Source organism: Mobula birostris, chromosome 12 (genome assembly GCF_030028105.1).
Source record: "Mobula birostris isolate sMobBir1 chromosome 12, sMobBir1.hap1, whole genome shotgun sequence".
Lineage (NCBI taxonomy): Eukaryota > Metazoa > Chordata > Chondrichthyes > Myliobatiformes > Myliobatidae > Mobula > Mobula birostris.
Window position 1 is genome coordinate 79236677 of NC_092381.1, and position 13875 is coordinate 79250551.

General features: G+C 40.8%; 1 long non-coding RNA gene across 1 annotated transcript in view; it reads right to left on the reverse strand.

The window, feature by feature from the left end:
* The window catches only part of LOC140206369 (uncharacterized), a 32718-nt gene extending 20710 nt beyond the window's left edge, over positions 1–12008 (reverse strand). The window contains exon 1 of the long non-coding RNA XR_011888130.1: positions 11874–12008. This is a non-coding gene — a long non-coding RNA (uncharacterized lncRNA). The remainder of the gene's footprint in view (positions 1–11873) is intronic.
* Positions 12009–13875: the final 1867 nt, after the last annotated feature.

Here is a 13875-nt window from a genome sequence, read left to right on the forward strand (position 1 = left end):
TCGATGGCTGCCCACTAGATTCCGGCAGATCCAACAACAGACTGAGGACTTGCAGATGAGGATTGGGGATTATGTGGAAGACACCAGTTTCTACATCATTGACTCTCCATTCATGCCCCTGATCCTCGAGTGCACTTGGCTATCCCTGCATCACCCACCCATGGACTAGAGGGAGGGAGAATCATTGCTTGGTCCAGTTATTGTAAAGGGGTACATTTGCGGTGTGTTGATCTGACCACCAAACTCTTCTAAGACCAACAACCAGCAAGGAGACAGACTTCAGTGCGAGGTAACCCAAAGCTTAAGGGATTCAGCTGCCCGGTTCCGACTAAAGGGAAGACTCTTAAATGCAGCCCCTTGTAGCCTGTTCCCAGGGGCGCAAGGACTGTCTGTAACACCTTATTGCTGTGCCCTGAGGATATGATGGAGTCTGGTGAACCTAGGGAGGAGACTCAGAAGTCGGTTGAACCACCCCTGCCACCCAGGAAGACTCAGGAGACGTCCTTGAAGGAGGGTTCAGGACAACTTGCAACACCCAGGCTGCTTGAAATTCCTTCCATATACAAGGACTTGGAAGAGGCCTTCAGCAAGGGAAAGGCCTCAAATCTTCCATCACACCAACCCCATAATGGTGTTATATATCTTCTGTCTGCTACTTGTCCTCTGAATGGTTGGTTATATGCACTCTCAGGTCCAGAGAGAAGTGCAAAGGAGAAATATATAAAGAAAGCTCTTGCTATGGGATTCATTCTGCCCTCCAACTGACCAGCTTGCGCAAACTTCTTATTCATATAAAAGCAGAATGGGAGCCTACGGCTATGTACTGATAATAGAAGATTAAACCTCATATCCCCTTCCATTCATGAATGCTGCCTTTGATATTCTCCAAGGGACAAGAGTATTCACTAAGCTAGCCCTACAGAGTGTGTACAATCTTGTCCATATAAGGGAAGGCAATGATTCAATACACCGACAGGGCTCTACGAGTACTTAACTATGCCATTTGACTTTGAGAATGCTCCAGCGGTTTGTCAGCTCTTTACAAACAACATGCTCCAGGACACTCTCCATAAGAATGCCTTCATCTACCTGGATGATATCGTAATCTTCTCAAAGTCTATAAAGGAGCACATCGTTCACATCAAGGACACTTTAAAGAGGCTTCTAGTCCATGGACTTCATGTCAAGTTGGAGAAGTCTGAATTTCATGTGATGATTGGTTCATTTTTGGGGTTCATCACTCTCAGGAAGGACCCTACGAAGACACAGGCAGTCAGAGATTGACCACAGCCATCCAGCATCAAATAAGTCCAAAGGTTCTTAGGGTTTACAAACATCTACCAGAAGTTCGTCAGGAACTTCAGCTCAGTGGCAGCTCTGCGGATGGCCCGTACTAAGAAATTCACAGGCTTTTTTGTCTGGATCACTGAAGCAGAGGCTGCTTTTGCAGAGCTTAAACAGCGGTTCACATCAGCTCCCATCTTGGTTTCTCCGAACCCAGAGCTTCCCTTCATTGTGGAGGAGGAGACCTCAGACACTGGAGTGGTGCAGTGTTGTCTCAATGAACACTTTCAGACAGGAAACTGTACCCATGTGCATTCTTCCCCAGGTGGCTATCCCCAGCAGAGAGGAACTATGACATCAGGAATCAGGAGCTTATTGTGGTTAAGTTAGCTTTTGGGAAATGGTGTCACTGGGTAGAGGGGGGGCCTATAACCCTTTTATTGTTTGGACTGACCATAAGAACCTGGTTTACATTCAGGAGGCCAGGCAGTCTTTGTTTCTTAACCACTCTAATTTCATCCTGAACTATCGACAGGGGTCAAAGAACCCTTGAATCCAGTCGCCCTGTCCTGTCAGTTTGACAAACCGGAATGAGAGGAGCAGCCTACCACCATTTTGCCCCAAGCCAAGGTGTTGGGGAAATCGACGGTCTTGTTCGCAAGAACCAAGTGCAAAGGGACATCCCTGAGAACGGTCCTCCGGGTCGGCTGTTTGTCCCAAGTTCTGTTCTGTCCCACGTATTCCAACGGGGACATTCTTCGAGAATGACTGCTTACCCAGGGATTGACAGGACCCTCAAGCTTATCAAGAGAAGGTGTTTGTGGCCCAGAATGACAAAAGAAGTTCAGCAGTATGTGCAGGCATGCGAGGTGTGCGCCCCGAACAAGTGGCCCCATACCTCAAGGGCTCCTCCTCCCCTAACTGTTCCGGAAAAAACACGGACACCTGTCTCCAAGGACTTTGTCACGGGTCTTCCGCCATCCAAGGAGTCAATCAGTTTTTGAAAGCCTGCAAGTTCATTGCCTTGGAGAAGCTACCATATGTGTTGGAGACTGCTGAAACTGTCCTGGACCGGGTCTTCAGGGTTCGTGGACTCCTGGTCAACATTGTCTCAGATCGTGGTCTACAATTCACATCACATTTCTGGAAGGTGTTCTGTAAGCTGATAGGGGCAATAGCAAGTCTTTCTTCTGGGTTTTACCCACAGTCCAACGGCCAGACAGCATGGACCAACCAGGATTTTGAACATACCCTAAGATGCCTGGCCTCAGAAAGACCTGATGAGTGGTGTGACCATTTGGTTGCTCACAACACCTTACAGCAACAGCACACCGGATGTCACTGTTTGAGTGCCAGTTTGGTTATTCTCCACCTCTCTTTCAGGAACAGGAGGCCAATGTTGGGTCCCTGTGGCCGAAGAGCTCATTCAATGCTGCAAGGAGAAATGAATGAGGGAGAGATTTTGTTGGCCACTACCCAGAAGGCAGAAACCAAGGCGAACTGAAAGAAAAGACAGAGACCCTCTTTGCAGCCTGGGTAACAGGTCTGGCTGTCCACTCATGATTTGCCTCTCTAAGTGGAGTCTAGAAAGTTGTCGCCCAACTTCACTAGACCCATCCCAGTGGCTTATACCTGCAGCTTCCCAGGACCGTAAAGATTAATCCCACCTACCACATCTCTAAAATAAAACCTGTCTGCACCAACCCCTTGGCCCCACCACTATCTGCCCTGCTGCCACCCAGGATTATTGAGAGGGAACAGGTCTTCACGGTGGAAAGGCTTTTGGACTCACATACTGTTTGGTGTGTTTGGCGATACCTCACGGACTGGGAAGGACTCAAACTAAAGGAGAGGTGCTAGGTGCCTGAAAGAGCCATCTTGGATCCGGCACTCATCCTCGGCACTCATCTTCAAACAGCCAGAGCCATCAGGAGTCAGCCGTAGGGGAGGGGTTCCTGTTATGACACGCACACCAACCATGCTAGCCTCCGGGATTTAAACGCTCTAACTCTCCAGAGTATGGATAGCTGGCACGGCCTCTTTAAGGGTTGAGGACGATCCCACTAATTGACAATTATGTTTTGGGTGTCAAGAATTGAGAATTTAAAGAGCACCTGAACTGAGGTTTGGTGCTCAATCTTTAACCCTACTAATGATATCGTCCAACATTTGTTTTGTGCTCAGTTCTTGATCTGTTTCGATACCATGTCTCGATCCTTCGGTTGCTCCAGCATTTGGGTCCAAATCATCCTGCCACAATTTCAATGCAAGAAGTATCATAGGAAAGGTGGATGGTAGTGCAAAAGATGAGATAGCTGGTTTACAAGTAGAGACAATGTGTAGTGAGGAAAGGCTGTTGATAGGGCAAAATTACAGTCAGCAGGATGAGCAGCAACATAAAAGGTAGACAAAGTCAAAAAAGGAGAGTACAGGACTATTATATTTGAATGCATATAGTATACGGAATAAAGTAGATAAACTTGTAGCACAGTTACAGATTGGCAGGTATGATGTTCTAGCCATCACTGAATCATGGTTGAAAGAAGATTATAGCTGGGAGATTAATGGCCAAAGATATACATTGTATTGAAAGGACCAGCAGTGAGGCAGAGGGGGTGACTTTGCTCTGTTGGTAAAAATAAAATCAGCTCTTTAGAAAGAGGTGACATAGGGTTGGAAGGTGTTGAATCATTCTGGATAGAGCGATGAACCGGCAAGGGTAAGAAGACTCTCATGGGAGACGTATACAGACCCCGAAACAGTAGTAAGAATATGGTATACAAATTACAATGGGAGACAGAAAAGTATGCCAAAATGGCAATGTTACAATAGTCAAGGGAGATTTCAATATGCAGGTAGATTGGAAAAATTAGGTTGGTGCTGGATTCCAGGAGGGGAAGTTTCTAAAATGCCTATGAGATGGCTTTATAAGAGCAGCTCATGGTTGAGTCCACTAGAGGATCAGCTATAGTGGATTGAGTGCTGTGTAATAAACCAGAATTGATTAGAGAGCTTAAGGTAAAAGAACCCTTAGGAGCAAGTGATCATAATATGATCGAATTCACCCTGAAATTTGAGAAGGAACTAAAGTCAGATGTATCAGTATTACAGTGGAGTAAAGGGAATTACAGAGGCATGAGAGAGGAGTTGGCCAGAATTCATTGGAAAAGAACACTGGCAGGGCTGACAGCAAAGCAGCAGTGGCAGGAATTTTGGGAAGCAATTCGGTAGGCACAGGTTATATACATCCTAAGGCAAGATGACACAACGTGGTTAACAAGAGAAGTCAAAGCCAACATAAAAGCCAAAGAGGGGCCATATAATAGTGTTAAAAAAATTGTGGAAAGTTAGAGGATTGAGAAGTTGTTAAAAACCAACAGAAGACAAGAAAAATTATTAAAGTAAATATGAAAGTAAGCTAGTCAATAATATTAAAGAAGATGCCAGAAGTCCCTTGAGATACAGTACATAAAATGTAAAAGAAGGACGAGAGTGGGTATCAGACCACTGGAGAACAATGCTGAAGACGCAGTAATAGAGGACAAGGGAACGGTAGACAAACTGAATAAGTACATTGCATCAGTCTCCACTGAGGAAGACACCAGCAGTTTAGTGTAAGTTCCAGGTATCAGAGGTTATGAGGTGTGTGAAGCTACCATTACTAGAAAGAAGGTTCTTGGGAAACTGGAAGGTCTGAAGGGAGATGTCACCTGGACCAGATGGTATCCATCCCGGGGTTCTGAAAGAGGTGGCTGAAGAGATTGTGGAGGCATTAGTAATGATCTTTCAAGATTCTGGAATGGTTCCAGAAGACTGAAAACTGCTAATGTCACTCCCTCTTCAAGAAGGGAGAAAGACAAAAGAAAGGAAACTACAGGCCAGTCAGTTTGACATCAGTTGTTAGGAAATGGCCTATTTCTGCTCCCATATCTTATTGTCATATGTTCTTATGCCATTTCTTTAGCATTTTTGTCAGGTTTTTTTTCACAAGGCTGAGTTGCTAGCTCGACGCTCAACCCAGCACGAATGGAAAGCGTGCAAGGAGCCGGCTGGATTCAAACTCGGTACTACTCGCCTTGAAGTCCAGTGCAGATGCCACTACACCACCAGCCAGAGTGCAATTACAAGCAGTAGCAACAACGTGACAGAGAGCAAACGTAACTGCATTTCATTCCCTTCACAGAGCAAATGGTGCATACCATATTGGATTTGGCCAATACTGAGTTCACAGCCAGCAGGAGGACTTGGTCATAGAAGATAATACCTACCTACAAAATAGAATAAAATCCTCTCCATAAAAAGGTTCAATCCAGTTCTACTAATTACAACAGGCTTTTCTCAATCTCCAGCAAAGCGTTGGAAGGAATTCGTAATGATGCTATTAAGTGGCAACACTTAAAAGAAATTGATATGGGGAAAATCAAATCTGAAGGCACCTAATTTGCTTTATTTTCCTTGTACATAACAATCTTAGAGTAAAGAATCACACCAAGTTTCTGAATAAAGTAAGCTAACCAGATGCAAATTACTGGAGCCCGCAGACATGCCTAAATGATCGACAGGAACAATCAGTTGCTCCATTAATTCTGTCCCATTCAGTCATGTTGTAACTGGGCAATGCGATACTTAGTGTTTCCCACTGATGAGCACTGATAACGTAAAGAGAAGATAAAACAACTGAGAAAGAATAGTTCTTGGAAAATTTGGGCAAAAATGAAATCTGGGAAATTTATCACTGATTTATGAAAATGATCAGAGATGAGCTGCAGGAGCTAAACAGTGGCCAATATCCCAGCTAACTTCTATAAATACTGATATTAGCCTTTTGTTCTAATACTATTCAAGCATGCAGTGAATATGCATTCACTAACATACTCCAAAATTATGATTCTTCCCTGAAAGAAAGAACTTTAGAATGCATTCTACCGAGCTTAGCCAACTGGAATAACATGTACTAAAGGGCACGACACTGCTTTTATCATTGTTTAAACTATTTCACTCAAATAATCATGATAACAAACTTGTCTTTATAGCAGAGATCCAAATGACTGAAATTCCTATAACAGAAAATAATTAAAGATTAAAAATTAATTCGATGTTTTATTCCCCTCTACACCTACTTAATGATCAAACATTCTAGGTTCCAGCGCTTACCTTTATCTCCAAGTGCAAACTTGAGCAGACTACTGCCGACATCTTCATTCTGTCATCAATATAGATTGCAGAGAGCAATGGCCCAGCAAAGATCCTTATGGGACTTCATTATTAATTGGTCTCCATGTGAAGCTATTGCTTTCACTGACAACTTGGCATCAGTGAGCGTTCAGAAGTGCAAATCCAGCCGGGAACCTGCCTTACAATCCCATAGGACTTTAATTTACATAGTATAGCCATTTATAATTGTCACTGCATCAAAAATTTTATATAAACCCAAATTTATATTACATGCAAGACTACATTTATCTATCAACACCCTAGAAGAATACAACCAAGTGGAAAGGCATGATTTTTTTCTAAAGCTGTTTAAGACTTTCGTAACTCCTCTGTCATGAACAGTCATTGAGCTTTCCTAATGATTCCTTCTAACAACATTGCAATAACCGATGTCAGATTTATGGATGTACAAAGTTAGAGATCTGGTTTGTGCCCTTTCTGAAGAGTAACACAACATAAGCTCCTCCAGTTCATAAAAACTATAGCTTTAACATATAGAGAGATTTGTAACTACTCGGTAATTTTACCACCCCTGAGCCTTTTTGAGTAAATGTCAATGGAAGAAGCAGTTTGATCTGTTTCAGGACTCTGAATCCACTTTGATATTTATAATTTTACCATCAATTGTATGTGGACTTAGCTAATAACCATGAATGACCAACTGACGGAATGAAGTAACATTGGGAAAAATTGAACCAGATTTACTTCTTTCAAACACATACTGGGAAAAGCAAAAGCAGTCTATATATATATATATGTTGGTATTTGTCAGGAGGATAACAACAAGGTACCTACACAATAATGGAGTTCATATGAGAAGTGCATGGTTGCAGAGATCTACAAACCATCTAGGAATAGTTCAAACTTGTTCATTTTGATTTTCTAATGAGGGGGGACTCTCCAGCCTAATACATTGCAGGTTTTAGCTAGCTGAGCCCAGAGTGTCAATTCATACACAGAAGCCCAAATAAAGAACTGTCTCTTCGGTTGATCAGCAAGCATTTTGATTTGGTATGCTGTCTCCATCAGCATGCCCCAGATGTTTTCTTCTGATAGAAGACCTGCTTCTCGCAGTTTGCTTCCAACCGTAAACAGCCAGCCACATCCTTGGATAGCTTAAGAGACAGAAAGTCCTGATTCTCAGACTCACCAGCTCTACCAGATGTTGGCAGTCCCAACCACACTGCTACACTGCCGTGAGCGTGTGGTCTGTTACCCAGTTGTACATGCAACAACCAGAACTGACTGGACCTTTATGAATGTCCACCCAGAGGGAAATAAAGCATTGTTCACAAGCAATGAGGGTATTCACTGAGGAATCTCTGGTCTGTAGTTGACATTATCCCACTTTGACCTAGCTTCACTGTCTCACCTCCAAGCATTTGGTGTGTGCAAGTAAAACCTTCCCTGGAGAACTCAGATATGGAGTGAGCAATGTGGTGATAGATCTTCTTGCATGCAACAGAGACCCTGTACAAAATCAACAGGACTTTTAGTATTTTTTTTAAAAAGGCAAATGTTAAATTGTGGCCAATGCAAGAAACTGCTCTCTAAATCATTCAAACACTCGACAACTAGTAGATTCACAGATTAGTTGATGCAGGTTGGTAGAGCCAGGATTGTCAAATCATTAGGTTAGGGTTAAATCAGAGTTGTAAGGGATTGCTGAGCAGTGTGGCTCGGAGGGCCTATTCTGCATTGTATCTTTAAGTAAATAATAAATAAACATATAATTATTGACAGCCACAGTGGCCTTGGAAGGGAGTGAAGAAGGCAAGTTGTGTGGGATTGCAGAACTACCAGACATCCAAGTAGAGATTATTGGAATGTGCCAGCAGTTATAGATATTATTGCTGACCCAGCTTCAAGATATCCTGCCCATTAGTGTTTAAACTTCCCCTTCATTGCACACATACATTGAGGGGATTACTTTGGATCTCAGTAGTTTCAGCTGGAGTCTCCAATATGCCATTGGTTTTCTGCAATATGACTTTCTTGTAGTGAGGTAACACCTCTAGTGTGTGGTATCTACTTAATTTTGTATACAAAACTCCAGGTCAAGCTATTGAGAAATCCGTACCTAATAGGGGCACATGCAATATCATTAACTACTCTTGTGCCAGTATACACACCAGTGTTCTGGTGGTTGCTAGTGTGCATCAGTGTAAAAAATAAATAAATTGTGCAATTTATTGGCACATGTTCAAATTGTTAGACCAGCCAGGTCAATTAGATGTAGAGTTTAAAGGGTTAGCTGGATACTTGGAACTAGAAATCAGGATTTGTGCAGCAGTTACTAAGGACATAAACAGACTAGTCAATTGCCAACAATGGCCAGGATTGCGTAGTTTAGCCGTAGGATTGAATTTGTCACAGTAGATTAGTATTCTTCCAGGTTTCGCCCACAAGATGTGAAACTTCAGTTTGATCCTTGTTGCTTAACACTACCCCACCCCCACCCCACTCCTGTCCACTATCCACCTTGTAGGTACCTTAGAGTCACAGAGATGTACAACACATAAACCAGCCCTTCAGACCAACTTCTGTGTACTGAGCAAATTGTCTAACTGGGCTAGGCCCATTTTGGGAAAGTGAATCATTGCTACACATACAAAAAGAGGAAATTATACTGTAAATCAATTAAAATACAATTAAAACCTAACTAAAAATTTCAGCTTCTCTATTGACTATTTTTATTTGTTGGTTGAATACTTCTGCAAAATTATTTTGCTTAGCAGTGAAATGGAGCTAAAATAATGGTCCCAAGGTAAAATTACAGTATCTGAAGCAACTCTAAACTGGTGGTGTAAATTCAAGTTTCTTCTCATCCCCTCCAAACCCACCAACTCTGTTAATTATGTCATTATTTCCTTAATCATAGTATTGACAAAGGTAGGAGCAATGTTGATTTTCTTGAAAGAATTGTTAAAGAGGATGTCACAACGTGCACTGGCAATATCAGAACCGAAATGCGGTGGAAAGACAGACTGATGTAGAGATGGTGACGAAAGCTTATTCATAATAATTCCAAAAGAACATTGGTGTTCTGCCGAGAGACACTATCAGAAGTATGATTCTCAAAACTAGGACCCTGCGATTAATGCTAATCAGGCATCTGCTTAAATAATACAAGTAACACGCAATCCCTAAGCCTATCAAAATAATCTTAATATGCTTAAACAGAAGGTACCAGGAGATTGCATTACAACAAGCAAATCACTCGAGAAACACAAGGAACTTTTATTGATTAACAACTGTCATTAATCAGCAATTAACCAATTCAGATGCTCTCAAAACCTCAGAGCCCAATGTTCTCTGGCACCCCACTCTGGCTGGAAGCAATCAATACCAAGGAGTCTTGGAAGACACAATTTTTATGTTAATATAAATAGAAATAATCCCTTGTAAAATAATACTATAATCACAAATCTTTGTCACTGCATGATTATTAAAAAGCAATAATATATTTTTTAATGTTGAAATCTTACTGGAGCACTGTGGAACACTTCTATCTGATTGCCAATAGTTCAACCTGACTATGGTGGTAAATAAAAATAACTGATTATATGCCTTAGTCATATTGTCAAAATGTCTCTGTCAACCTTAGCCAATTCATCATTTGTGCAAGGGCAGTGATTGCTATTATGTAGACATATTCCTCAATTCCTCTAAAGTATCAACACTTTAAAAATGTCAGAAGAAGACAAATTACCTACGATATTTTTCCTAAGTGTTATTGGCTGAGGGGAGAAAGACATTCCTGCTGAAGCAACTTTTTCGCCCAACTGAAAAGGCAGATTTCTCTGAAGGATGGTCTATCCATCAGAATAATCTACTCAGAACAAAAGTATCAGTCTAATCTCTGAGTTCCAGTATCAGATGCAAACTGACATCATTTTGACCTACAGGCTGGTGTATAAGTTAACCAAACTGATACTCATCCACCCACAAGCTCAACGGGTGACCTACACCTTGTTGCTAGAAATACTCAAGATTGTCTGTCAGTTTACAGCTATGCATCTCATCTCAGAGCTATACAGGGGAATGAATACCACAAAGGATAGTTGAATAAAGTGACCACCAGCAGAAAAAATATTAAATGGATACATTATTGTTCAAGAAAGGAATGCATACCAAGGACGTGTACTGTATGTTAGTTGAATGATGACAACCTTTCAACAACTCAGTTAGGAAACAAGAAAATTTTGAAGAAGCAAGAAGTGAGTTTAATATAATCACATCTGATTGCTATCATCATAAACAGCTGCAAAAATAGAGAAACACATACAAAATGCTGGAGGAACTCAGCAGGTCAGGCAGCATCTCTGGAAATAAATGAACAGTCGATATTTCAGGACCAGACCTTTCTTCAAGATTGGAAAGGAAGGGAGGAAGCTAGAATGGTCCTCTTTCTTCTCCAATCATATTTCTTCTTCCCCAGCCCTTTATTTTTTCCGTCTATTACCTCCCAGCTTCTTACTTCATCCCCCCCATCCCCCACCCACCTGGCTTCATCTATCACCACTGTTCCCTCTAAACTGGGCGGGTATGAGGCTACAGAGTAACTGAAATAATTCCTTGCACAAAGCCTTTGTAACCACACAGCTGCAATTTTCTTTAATAATTCATATAATGTTGAAATAATGCTAATGTAATTTCAAAAGCTATATTAACATAATTGTGAAACACCCTGTAATTAATTATGTTAATGAATATAATCCATAAAATTTCTAAATAATAAGCATACCACAACCTTTACTTTGAAACATTTTAGCTTTTCAACATATTTACATTGTCAGAGTTTCAAGTTGTAACAATAAACACTGTTATAAGTTGTAAAATAAACACAGAATGGAAGTCGATAGCTCATTGTTAATAAACCGGCAGCCCACTGAACGCCAACACTGCCTAGTCAGAACATTTTACTTTTGCTATTGTGTCTGTCTGTTGTTTTGACTGCCTGACATTATTTACTTGTGTTATTAGTTGTGGTTTCTGTTTCTAGATGCAAAAAATATTCTATATTCTGACTTATTAGTAAGTAACCAAAAGTCTATGATTTTTTTCAGATTTTATTCTAAATATTCATAATATGCATATTACAAAAAAAAAGTTATTTAAAGTTCCTCACAGTTTTCAGACTGTGTAAAAATTTCTGTTCAGAACTATGGTTGGTCCACTCAGCTGTAAAAAAAAATTAGAGGGAATGATACTTTTCACCTTCCAGCTTGTAGTCCTCCCCCTCTGCATTCCATTTAAGAAGTTCAGTCTTTAACTTCTTAAAAACTTAGTTTTCTGAAATTAGCTAAACACACTGTCCTTCTTTCCTTCGTGCCAATAAATTCATCTTTACTTTTCCACTCTCCCATACTTACTTAGCCTTCTTGTTAATAGGTCTTTCTGTTCTGCTCTTGCACAAAACAAGAGCTAGGGAAATCTAGTGAAAACACACATTTTTCTGGGTCATTAACCTGAAAAAGAAAGCTCTCCTGGTCTGTTGTTTCAACCGACCCTCAAAGGTTTATTCAGTTAATTGAACCAAAGTCAGTTTAACTGGTGCAGCAGATTACAGAAATTTAAGTGCATTTTAAATTTAGCCCAGCTTGGGATGTTTATACCATGAGCAAACTGATTCTACACTATTATCTGTAACCTCAGGGTGAACTCAACATTGACAAGAGGCTCCAAAATTTTAGCTGCATCATTTGGTTCTCTGCAAGGGAACCAGTAGGTCAACCTTGAAAGCTTTTCCATATTTCAATTTACTAAGAATCTAATTACCGTATACCTCAAAACAGAAGGTGGGTTCATGTTTTTCTTGGAAGATATTTTTTTCAGCAACTTTAAGTCAAATTGATGCTCTGATTAATGGACTTTCTGTTGTGATTAATTTATTTTCAGCTCTCATTATCAATTACGCACTCAAATGCACCAAAAATTATTTTGAAAGCAAATGTGTAGGTTCTTACAGTTATTTAAAGGCAGAAAGTCAACCGTTCAAAATTTCATGCCTCAAACTTTTCTCGTTTATTTCAATTTTTACTGAACTTCAGGTTAATACTCTTGACGTCCCACTTGAGAGTCCTCAGCACTAACTGTGGCCCTTTTTCTTTAACAACTATGTTTTCTTCATCATATTCTTCAAAGAAATCAAAAAAAATTGCTTACCTTACACTTACCAAGATCTGTAGCGAAGCTGCGGACATACATTGGGTTGACACTTGTGCCTTCCGGTAAACACAAGTTTTAGTGAAGTAGCAACGCATTGTGTATTTCCCTAACCCTTGCATTTTTCATGACAAAGCAGTTGCCTTGATCAGCTTAGACATATTCCTCCTCAACACTAGTGTACAGTGGTTACAGTGTCCTACATTAGGATATACAGCTATAAGTCACCTAGGTTTCTTTGTCACATTCCCTTAACTTGCACTACCTACTGCTTGGAAGTTCAACAGCAGCAGATCTCCATGTCATACACCACAGCTGGCATGGGTATACATTACAGTTCCTTTAATGTCACTGGACCAGACATCTGGATCTCTGTACATATTTCTCCTCCTCATGAACTTCAAACATTCAAAATATCTACTCTCCACCACCTTATTAAAATCTCCTTGCAGTGATTCTCAACCTGGGGTCCATGGATCCCTTGCTTAATGGTATTAGTCCAATGCATAAAAAAGACCATAAGTCCATAAGGCATAGGAATAGGATTAGGCCATCTGGCCCATTGCGTCTGCTTCGCCATTCAATCATGACTGATCCTTTTTTGTTTGTCTCCCAGTTCCCGGCCTTCTCCCCGTAACCTTTGATGCCATATCCAATCAAGAACCTACCAATCTCTGCTTTAAATACACCCAATGACCAGACCTCCACAGCTGCCTGTGGCAACAAATTCCACAACTTCACCACCCTTTGGCTAAAGAAATTTCGCCGCATCTCTGTTTTGAAAGGGCGCCCCTCTATCCTGAGGCTGTGCCCTCTTGTCCTAGACTCTCCCAACATGGGAAACATCCTTTCCACGATCCCATCAAAAGATTGGGGCTGCTACTCTGAAGATTTGTTTTGCATCGCGGCTTTGCATCCATTTACAGGGAAGGAATGGTTAAAAAAGTCAGACATTTAAAGTCAAAATGATCTTCCTGTCAAAGCTTTCAATCCTTACATTTTAGGTTATATAAGTAAGCATCACATTAAATTTAAATCAAATCATAAGATAAAATCATACCCAACATAAAAATAAACTAACACAGAACAAAACTGATAAAAAAGCTCAATGGCTAAAAAAGTGTGATGCTACTAATTGATGAAAAGAGTGGGCCTGAAGCAGAGTGTTGTGTATGTTTTGTTTCAAAGCATTTGTTACAGCCAGAATAT